Source organism: Passer domesticus, chromosome 14, assembly GCF_036417665.1.
Source record: "Passer domesticus isolate bPasDom1 chromosome 14, bPasDom1.hap1, whole genome shotgun sequence".
Classification (NCBI taxonomy): domain Eukaryota; kingdom Metazoa; phylum Chordata; class Aves; order Passeriformes; family Passeridae; genus Passer; species Passer domesticus.
This window is the reverse complement of record NC_087487.1, coordinates 19,435,866-19,446,876: the sequence shown is the minus strand read 5'-3', so window position 1 is coordinate 19,446,876 and position 11,011 is coordinate 19,435,866. Positions and strand designations below refer to the sequence as shown.

General features: G+C 54.9%; 1 protein-coding gene across 1 annotated transcript in view; it reads left to right on the top strand.

Annotated features, from left to right (window-relative positions):
• Nucleotides 1–8,828: 8,828 nt before the first annotated feature.
• Nucleotides 8,829–11,011, top strand: part of ITGA11 (integrin subunit alpha 11) — a 41,410-nt gene continuing 39,227 nt past the window's right edge. The window contains exon 1 of the mRNA XM_064388505.1: nucleotides 8,829–10,250. The gene's annotated coding sequence lies outside the window, so the exon portion shown is untranslated. The remainder of the gene's footprint in view (nucleotides 10,251–11,011) is intronic.

Below are 11,011 nucleotides of genomic sequence, written 5' to 3'. Positions count from 1 at the left end.
CAATCCCTGCTCCTGGCGCCCCCCTATCCCAAACATCCCCGCAGCTTCCCAGGATGCACCACAGGGAATTTTGCTGGAGCGTGGCCCTTCCCAAGCTTTCGGCGCAGGAGGATATTTCCATAATTTTTCCATAATTTTTCCATAATTTTCCCAACAGTTTTCCATCATTATTTTGCATAGTTTGTTGGGATTTGCACAGCAGGAGTTGCTGGGACAAACCACCACTTCCAGAGAGGAGAATTCCCAGTTGGAATCCCATTGGGATGGGGCTGAGCTCCGTGGAATTCTGTTTCCTTGAGGGAAAAAAAACATTCCAGGAGTTTTCCTAACCCGAGGGGGTTTTAGGGAAGTCAGAGAGGGGGAAAAGTCACTTTTCCTGCTGGAATGAGCGGGACTGAGCTGAGGGCTCATCCATGAGAATTCTGGACCCATAGGGAGGACGGACACACATCCTTGGGTTTTGGATGAGCTTGGAAAAGATGAGGTTGGAAAAACTTTGGATACAGGGATGTGGCTGCCACCATTCCCAGCATTCCCACATTTCCCATCAAACTGGATCTCCCACAGCTCAGCTCCCAGTTTATTTATCCCAATTTATCCTGATTTATCCCAATTTTTCCGCTCTCCAACACCACCTTGAGCGCTCCAGCCTTTCCCTGGCATGGCCTTTCTGCTCCCGGAGCTTTTCCCAGCCCCATTCCAGCCGGAGATCCATGGCTGGAGCCTTTGCCAGCGGCTTTGCCACGAACAAAGGAGCGCGGGATTTCTGGGAGCGGCCTTGGCACGGCTCCGGGAGCGCCGGAATCCGCGGATTTGGGGGGCACCGGAGCAGCTGCCTCCCTCCATCCGGAGATGGTTTTTCCCCCAGCTGCCAGATTTAGGGAATGACTCGGGAGATAGGAATCCGGGATGAATGGAACTATTCATGGTTTGATAAAATTCCATGGAAAAGAGCGGGAAGGGGGTTGGGAATGAGCTGCCTGGCCGGGTGTCAGTTACGGATCCTGGCGATCCCGCCAGGCCCCGTTAACAACCCCAATTAATTCCTTTGAATCCCAATTAATTGCACGGAATCCCAATTAATTGCACAGAATCTCAATTAAAACTCATTAAAAAGCCGAGGGCTGGAGTTGCCTCGGATGAGGGGAATTTGTCTTGGAACAGGGATTTTCCTTTCCCAGATTCCAATGGCTCCTTATCCCTGTTCCCAGGCACAGCGATCCCAAAGACTGGTGACCCCAGCCGGGCTTTTCCCAAGTTTTATGGAGAATTTGAGAATGAGGGAAAAAGAAAAAGGGGGAAAGGAAAGGAAAGGAAAGGAAAGGAAAGGAAAGGAAAGGAAAGGAAAGGAAAGGAAAGGAAAGGAAAGGAAAGGAAAGGAAAGGAAAGGAAAGGAAAGGAAAGGAAAGGAAAGGAAAGGAAAGGAAAGGAAAGGAAAGGAAAGGAAAGGAAAGGAAAGGAAAGGAAAGGAAAGGAAAGGAAAGGAAAGGAAAGGAAAGGAAAGGAAAGGAAAGGAAAGGAAAGGAAAGGAAAGGAAAGGAAAGGAAAGGAAAGGAAAGGAAAGGAAAGGAAAGGAAAGGGGAAAGGAAAGGGGAAAGGAGGAAAGGGAAAGGGAAAGGGAAAGGGAAAGGGAAAGGGAAAGGGAAAGGGAAAGGGAAAGGGAAAGGGAAAGGATTTTAAGAAATAATGAGGCAGGAAATGTGCCACTTCCACATTCCATGGATTCTCTGTCACTATCCCAAGGTGCTCCAAGCCCTGGCCTTGGACATTTCCCAGGATCCAGGGGCAGCCACAGCTTTTCTAGGAATTCCAGCCCAGCCCCTCCCAGGCAGGAATTCCTTCCCAACATCCCAACAATCCCTGTCCTCTGGCAGTGAGATCCGTTCCCTGTGTCCTGTCCCTCCATCCCTTATCCCAAATCTTTCTCCAACTCTCCTGGAGCCCCTTTGGAATTCTCAAGGACAGGCTGCTCCATCAAATCCATTTTTAGCAACCCCCCGGAGAAGCCTTCATCCCATATTCCCGGGAAATCAATCCGTGTTCTCCAAATCCCAATTCCCTGCTAACACAGCCCAGCCACTCCATCGAGCTCCCCACCGATTGATCCGGTATCAGTTTTCCACGGATCAGCATTTGCTCCAGCCATGAAATCTGCCCTTCCAAGGCGGCAGAGGACACCAAGAATTCCCACCGGGAATATCCCGGCATTCCAACCTCCCAGCCATGGAGAACTTCTGTAGGGCATCATTTATTTAATCCTGACAGGGAATAGTTGGAATTTCCTCTCTGGAATCTGGGTTTGGCTCCATTTCCTTTGGATATTCTCATTCCTTGGGATCCCAGCTCCATGATTTTGCCATGGGATCATCCCAGGAGCATCCTCCTTTCGACAGTGTTTTTCGGGAAAAATTCCAATCATTTCAAATCCCTCTTCCCAAAATAACCACGCCCCCAGATCCCAGTAATTCGTTAATTTGGGATTTGGGAGCAGCCTCTGGAATGGATGGGAGCTGGGAGCTCCTGATCCAAGGTTAAATTCTCCGGCCCCTCCCTGATCAGAATTCCCACCTGGATATTCCCACCTGGATATTCCCACCTGTCTGCTCCCAAGGATTCCCATTTTCATGGCAAAGGAATCTCTTTCTTTCCCTTTCTGTCCCCATCCCGACTCACATCCCTTCTCCCTCAGATCCTGCTTCCCTCAGCTTCCTGGGACAGTCATCCAGGCTGAGGGATAACAATTCCCAGAATTTGGGATGCTTTTCCCTTGCCAAGGCACAGAGACCAAACCGGACTCCACAGCACAGAAGAATTATCCCGGATTCCTTCTGGAAACCGGGAAAAAAAGCTGGAGTGGCCATTCCATGGTATCCATGCCACGATTCCAGGGAATTTGGGCAGCTCCCGGAGCAAGGTGTGGGCTCTCCCAGCATTCCCATGGATCCAGCTCCATCCTATTTTTATCCCCTGGTCCCAAACTCCCCCAGGAGCTGCAGCTCCAGCTGCTCCTTCCCGTGGGAAGGGAGGGGGTGGCTCGGGACAGGGATGGATCCAGGAAATATTCCAGCCCCCTCCAAGCCTTTCCCAGCCCTCCCAATCCCAGGGAAAGCTCTTGGTGCTGGCTTTAGGGCCTGCTCCCGATTTTCAGCTGGATTTTCCTCCCAGGACGAATTGCTTGGGAATATTTACAAACTTTGGAAAAGCTTATCCAGGGTTTCCAGCTCCGCTGGGAAGCGGCCCCGGCGTGGGAGGAGAATCCCAAATTCCTGTCCCGGATAAGGCCGGCAGCTGGGGCAGGATGCAGATCCAGAAATTCCCTGGGGCTCCCCCTTTTCCTGCCTTTCTGTGGGAACAATTCCCATCCCCAAATCCCACTGTTCCCTGCAGCTTTGGATCACCGGAGCTTTTCCCGGATCCACGCTGACTCCGGAGAGCCAAATCCCTCCCGGAAAAGCCTCTCACAGCTCCTTGTCCACTCCCCTTTTCCCTCTCCACATCCAGGGAATGTCCAGGGACTGGCATTCCCCAGATCTGTGTCCCAGTTTTGCCTGGAAAAGGCCTGGAATCTGCAGGGCCAGGTGAGGAAGCTGCTCCTGGAATTTCTTAGGATTTCATCAATCCACATTGCAGGAAATAAAATCCATAGGGAAAGCTTGGATGGAGCAGAGGGAATTTTTGGGACAGAAGACAGAAAACTTTTCTATTTGCTCATCCATTCCCTGAAAATCCACAGAAAATTCCCCATCCTGCTGCAGGTGCTATCCCTGGGGCCTTTTTGTGAGATAAACCCATTCCCATCCCAAAAAAAAAAAAAACGGGAATGAGCGCTCCAAATTCCCAGCCTGGCTTCCAACTGCACCCCTGGATATTTGGGAATTTGGGGTTCTTTGATCCCAGTTGTGGATTGATATCCCAAATTCCAGCCTGCTCATCGATCCCTCTCTGGAATTGCTGGGAACAGACTTTTCCAGGGATTCTGGCATGGATTGGGAATGGCACCTGGGAATACCCAACCCCAAAGGCAGAGCTGGTGACATCCCACACGTTTTTCCTAAGGAAAAAAAGAGGGAAGGGGGGATTCTCCCTGTTCTCACTGGGGTGATTTGGACATTCCCACATCCCAGTCCCGGATTTGGAGAGGGATCAGCTCCAGTCCCGCTGCCTCCCATTCCCAGTGCACCAGCCCCGTGTCATTCCCAGTATTCCAGCCTTTCCCAGACTGTGTCACAGCCCAGGGCTTTTATGGGATCATCAATCCCATTCCCAGAGCCCACTGAGGTCATTCCAGGCCCTTCCCACCCCATGACCTTTCCCAAGGCTGATTCCCTGGAATGTCTGGTGACCTCCCAAAGTCATGGCTGTGCCACACCCTCGGGCTGGGACAGGCGTGGAGCTCCCTGATCCCAAATCCCAGGGATCCCATGGTCTGGAATTGGCCCAGGCTTCATCCCAAATCCCACAGCTCCTCTGGAATTGGCCCCTTTGCTCCCTAATCCCAAATCCAGCAGGATCCAGGGGCTCGGGATGGCTCCAGGGCCACAACCTCAGCCAGGGGACGGGAGAGCGGGGTCAGGGATGGGAGAGCGGGGTCCATTCCCAGGGATCAGGGATGGGAAGCGACGGGACCAACCCCCAGGGAGCAAAACCTTCCCCGCAGGAATCCGGGAGCTGCTCCAGGAGGGATTTGCGCCCCCCCATCCGCCCCCTCCCCCGAGCTCCCGGAGCCATTCCCGAGGTTTTCCACGCCCTTCCAGCCACCTGTAGAGGTCCGGGAAGCAGCGGCCTAGGGAGGGCTCCGGGGGATGCGCGACCCCCGGGACGGGAGGGCCGGACCGCGGCCCGGGGGATGCGCGGGTCGGGGATGCTCGGTCCGGGGGATGCTCGATTTGGGGGATGCGCGGTTTGGGGGATGCGCGGTTTGGGGGATGATCGATTTGGGGGATGATCGATTTGGGGGATGCGCGGTTTGGGGCGGGGGATGCGCGGTTTGGGGGATGATCGATTTGGGGGATGCGCGGTTTGGGGCGGGGGATGCGCGGTCCGGCGGATGCGCGGTGTGCGGGCGATGCTCGTTTTTGGGGCAGGACGCTCCGCTCGGACGATGCGCGGCGCCTTTGGGGTCGCAGCCCCGCTCCGGGGCGGCCCCGGGGGTGCTCGTCCCTCCAAGGGTTAAAACTGCAGCAGAGCTGCGGGGCCGGAGCGGCCGCGGGAGGGGCTCGGCCGCGGTGGAGCCGCGGGTGGCAGCGGCAGGAGGAAGGCTCGGCCGGGCGGGGAGGCTGCGGGCCGGGGCCGGCACCTTGCGGGCGGCGGAGCGCGGTCCTTACCTCGGCACGGGCATGCGGCTGGCGCGGCCGGCGGAGCGGGGAGCGCCGGCGGAGACGGGCGAGGAGCCGGAGGAGGAGGAGGAGAAGCGAGGAGGAGGAGGAGGAGGAGGAGGAGGAGGGTGGGGTGTGCCCGCTGCCGAGCGCTGCCCGCAGCTCGGCCGGTGCTCGGCGCGGCGGGGCCGTGATGTCAGCCCCGCACCGCCCCCGGGGGGAGCGGCACGGCACGGCACGGCACGGCACGGCCCGGCACGGCGCGGGGGGGCCGGCGCCGCTTAACCCTTGCTCAGCCCGGTCCCATCGAACCCTTCGGCAGCCCCGGTTCGGGTCCGGCCCCGGTTCCGATTTAACCCTTTGGTAACCCCGGTGTCGCTCCGCGGCCGCCGCTTTAACCCTTCCACAGCCCCGCTGCCACCTCCGCTTTAACCCTTGGGAACCCCGGTTCAGTTTTAACCCTTTGGGAGCCCCGGTTCGGGTCCGGTTCATTTTTAATCCTTTGGGAGCCCCGGTCCAGCCCCGGTTCAGTTTTAACCCTTTGGCTGCCCCGGTTCGGCCCCGGTTCAGTTTTAACCCTTTGGCAGCCGCGGTTCCGCCCGGCGCCATGCTGAGCGGGGAAGGAGCTGACAGCCCAGCCCATCCCATCCCATCCCATCCCATCCCATCCCATCCCATCCCATCCCATCCCATCCCAGGCCCGGCCTCGGCCGCTGCCAGCGGTGCACGGGGTGGATGATCCATGGAAATGAAAGGATCCGTGGATATTTCGGTATTCCGGGATATTCCAGGCTGCTGCAGCAGCCAGAAGGATCCATCTGCACGGAAAAGGAGATTTTTTTACCCTGTTTTTATTATCGACAGTGACACCAGCAGGGCTGGCAGCTCCCTCTTCCAGGCCCAGCTGGCAGCTCCATTTTCAGAATAATTCAGGACATCGATGTGGCCAAATAACCCCAAAATCCAGGCCCCGAAGGGAACAAATCCTGGGGAATTTTATCCCAACTCCTGCTCTCCCCACCAAGGAAATCCAGCTCCCAACGGCATCGGTTCCAAAGAAACCTGGGGGAATCTGGGGAATTCTAAAGTGGAATAAAGGAATTGAGGAGCAGCCCTGCCACACGTGGCTCTGCCACCTCGCAGGCCCCAAATCCGGGAATTTCCTCCCAAAAGTTAAAAATCTCCAGGATGACAGATAAATACTCAGGAAAAATATTTAGGGGGGGAAAAATCAACCATTTTATCTCCTTGTTTCCAGGGAATGGAACCAGGGTACAGCCCAGGCCTGGAATTCTCCAGGATTAATTTTTTTTGTTTTAATTTTTTTTAATTTATTTTTTCCTCCAATGAATTTCATTTCTTTCAAACAGCTCCAGGCCAATTCCAAAGGCATTCCCAATCCTCCTGGAAGAAAAGCACAGCCCCAAAAACAAGGATTTCCCTTTATAAGGAGATTATTCCACCAAGAATATAAAGGAAGATGAGTTTTATTCCAAGCATCCCTGTAAAAAACCAATGGATCTGATAACAAAAGGAGGAAAAATCCCAAATATTCCTTGAAAATCAACTATTTTTAAGGATAAACCACGTGAGCTGGGCTGGAAAGTATGGGAAAGGTTAATGCAATTAACAGGGAATTAATGACATCAGCCACTGCTAAATCCCGACCCACCCAGCCGTGACCTTTTCCCAAAAATCCTCGGTTTTCCCGGGATCCAAAGGACCTGAGAGGATGCTTGGAATGAAGCAGAGCTCAGGACAGGGAATATCCAGGCCTGGAAAAGCTGGAGGAGGAGAATCCCGGTTTTCCAAAGACTTGGGGCAGCTCCGTATCCCGGCTGCCTCATCCCAGAGGGGGAATTGATTATCCCAAAGAACTGCTTGGAAAAACTCGGAAAACTTGGAAAAAGCTGGGAGCTGAGCTGGGATAGCTGGGAAAGGTAGGAGGGGAAGGGAAGGCTGGGAAGGCACCTGGAGCTGGGAGCATCCCGGGAATCTGGTGATGGATGGATCCCGATTTTCCATGCTGGGGGAAATCCCAGCCTCTCCCAAACCCCAAACGCAGCTTGGGAGGAGCCCAGAAATGTTGGGAAAGGGGCTGGGAGTTGGGAAAGCTGGGAAAGCCGGGGGAGCCCCTCATCCGAGCTGGGAGGAGTGGGAATTTGGGAATTTGGGAACTTGGGAATTTGCAGCACTGCCAAGGATGGGACAATTCCCTTCCCAGAGGGAATTCCTCTGGCATGGTCAGGAAAACAGCTCAGGCTCACCAGGACAGCCCTGCAATCCCAAATCCTGGCTTTGGGAATACTGGGGAGGGCAGGGAAACATCCCAGGGGTTTTGTGCCTCAGGTCTGGCTTGGAATGTTTGGTGGGATCCCATTCCAGCTCCCAGCTGGATTTATTTTCCTGGGGAACATCCATGATCCTGCTGCGGATCCCGGGAAAGGAGGATGCTCAGCACCTGGAAGGAATTCCAAGGGTTCCTGTCTCCTGCTGGCACCGAGCAGGATCCGGGTGCTGCGTCCCGGCCCCCTCCAGCTGGAGCAGGATCTCCATCAGCGCCGGAGATTCCGGCTTTTCCATCGGCATTCCTGAATTCCCACGGCACTGGAGATCCCTGAATTCCCACCAGCATCCCTGAATTCCCAGCAGGACCAGAGACCCCTGAATTCCCATCGGGAGCAGAGATCCCCAAATTCCCATGATCATCCCTGAATTCCCAGCGGGAGCAGAGATCGGGGTTGGTGCCGGTGCTTCTGGAACGTTCTCCCGCAGCCCAGGAGGATTCCCACGGGAAGGCCCACGGGAATTGCTCCCGCGGGACTGGATCCAGGCACCCCATTCCCAGAGTTCGGGAGCAGAATCGCGCCTGGAATTCCCGACCCGCGGCCGGTGTGCCGGGAATGGGAAGAGCGGATCCCGCTGGATGCGACCTCGTGGAGCGGAGAATTCCCGGAGCGGAGAATTCCTGGATCCGGGAGCGCCTCGGGCTCCCTCTCCTGGCGCAGCCGGGAGGGAAGCGCTGCGGAAATCTTGGGAATGGGAATCTCACCGGGAGCACGGGCGTGGCCACCGCGGGGACCCGGGACAACCCTTGGGATGAGCGGAATTCCACAGAAACTCGGGATCAGGGATCTGAGCCGGGATAAGGAATGAAACCATTCCCAAACCTTCCCGTTTTCCTCCCTTGCAGCATCCACAGCCCACCATGGATGATTTTCCATCTTTCCTCACCCCACCCTGGGGTTATCCCGGGATTTTGTTTCCTGGCGCTGCCGGGCTGGATGTGAGTGGTTCAAAAAAATCCTCGGGAAAATTCCCACCTGGCTGGCTGGGAATGTGGGAAGAGCAGAGCAGGATTGGGGATCCCAATCTTTCCACTGGATTGGTGATCCCAACCTTTCCATGGGACATGGTTGTCCCAATTTTTCTATCGGACTGGTGATCCCCTTTCCATGGGATTGGTGATCCCAAACTTTCCATGGGATTAGTGATCCCAATCTTTCCATGGAATTGGTGATCCCAATCTTTCCATAGGATGTTGTGTTCCCAATCTTTCCCCTGGATTGCTGATCCCAACCTTTCATGGAGCTCCGTTACCGCACAATCCCGACCCCCCCCAGGGACAGCTGGGACAATTCCAGCTTTTCCAGCTCTTCCTCAGCGCCACCATTCCCCCTGAAATGAAGGATGGATGATCCTCCTTGGCAAAACCTGATCCTTAGGGAAAAGCCCCCGGAGCCGCTGCCGCCGTGGCCCTTCCAGGGATTCCAGCTCCGGGACATTCCGGAGCCGCGTGGCCGAATCCCGGCACGTCCCTGGCTCTGCCCACAATTACAGAGGAACGGGAAAACCATGGATACAGCACCCGGAGAGTCCTGGAATATCCGCAGCCGCCAATTATCCGGAGGCTGATGTTTGGATTCCAGAGTGGATAATTTATGGAGAAGTCCAGGCCCGGGCGCTCGTCCCATTGGATGGAAGTTCCTCTGGAATAACAATACCTGGCGCTGGGAGCGCACGGATAACCCAAATCCCGGGATCTGAAAGGGAGATGATTCCATTTGTTCCGCCGGGAGCGGGAACAAACAGCTCCGTCTGCTCTGCCGCCGGCAGCTGGTTCCCATTATCCCTGGAAAAGATCCCGATTTTTCACTGGGAGGGGAATTCGGAGCCGCCTTGGCTCGTTCCAAGTATGAAGTGAATGTGGAGCACAAATGAAAATTCCAAGGGGTGAAGGGCTCGGAGGCGAGGCAGCTCCTCCCAGTGGGAGCTGAAATTCCCAATTCCAAGTGGTGCCCTCAGATTCCAGTCCTCTGGAGACCACCAGGATTGGGAATTCCTGGGAAGTGTGAATTTGGGGGAGAAGCTCTTCCCAATGGAAAATCGCTTCCAAAGGAACAGGAGAGGGAAGTGGGAGCTGAAATTCCCAAATCCAAGTGGTGCCCTCAGCTTCCAATCCTCTGGAGACCACCAGGACTGGGAATTCCTGGGGATGGAGTATGGATTCCGTAGGATGGGAAAAGCTTGGGAGAGGATGACGGAAAGGGAGCAAGGCAAGAGACCCAGGGAAGAGATTTTGGAGGAAAAGTGAGGAATTTGGGGAATTTGAGTGTCCAAGAACAGGTTGGATAAGGCTTGGAGCCAGCTGGGATAGTGGGAATTGTCCCTGCCCATGGAATGGGATGGGTTTGAGGTTCATTCCCACCAAAACCATTCCAGGATTCCATAATTTTTGTGTACCTATATTTAGTGTCTATCCCAGCTTCCTTATTTTCCACCCATTCGGATTTATTTGGAAGTGGAAAAAGCAGCGGGATGGAGGAAGAGGAAGCTGTGGGATCCCAGGAAACCCCGGCAGGAGAGGATTGAACAAGGGATTAATGGGAAAATCCAAGGAGATTACAAAATTCCATGGAATCCAGCCGGACTGAGGTGGGAATCTCCCTGTGTGGGTGGTCCCTGTTCCTAAATCCAACATTTTCCCAACATCTGTCACAGACTGAGAATTGTGGTGATTCCCTGGAATTATCTGGCAAAATTCCTCTTTTTCCAATGCCAATGGATAAAGCTCAAGGAATCAGAGGGGGAAAAGTGGGAAAAAATTTTGGGATAAATCCTGCACCAACATTCAGGTTGATGGAGGACATTCCCAATCCAACAGCGTTTGGATCCCATGGACTCCCTGAGCTGTGGGAGCTTCCAGAAAATTCCCATAGTTTTCAGATCCCGTAATTTTAGGGAGTGATGTCCACTGGAATGGGAATGAGGGCAGCACGGAGCCTCCCAGTGGGAATCCCACCTGAACCTCTGGAATTCCACTGGGGGCTCCTTTCCCACCCCTCCTCATCCTGGGGCTTCCCAGGCTCCTGCATGGATGTGGAATTCCATGAAAAGGGAATTTATGGCTGCCCCGTTCCCGTCTGCCGGGGAAAAGCTGGATTTGGAGACTGTGGGATCTGGTGGCAGCTCGGAAAACAGCCGGAGGGGAGCATGGAAAAGGCTCCTGGCAGGAATCCTGTTGGCAGGCAGCCCGGAGAACTGAAGGAGCGTTTTCCATGCCTGGATCCGATGTCTGATGGATGAGTTCGGCACTTGGCTCCACCGGGAATTTTAAAGGCAAACCCGACACCTTTGGCTCGGCTCCTGGTTTTCCCCTCGCTCCAGGAGCATTCCCAAATTTCCTTGGGATGACA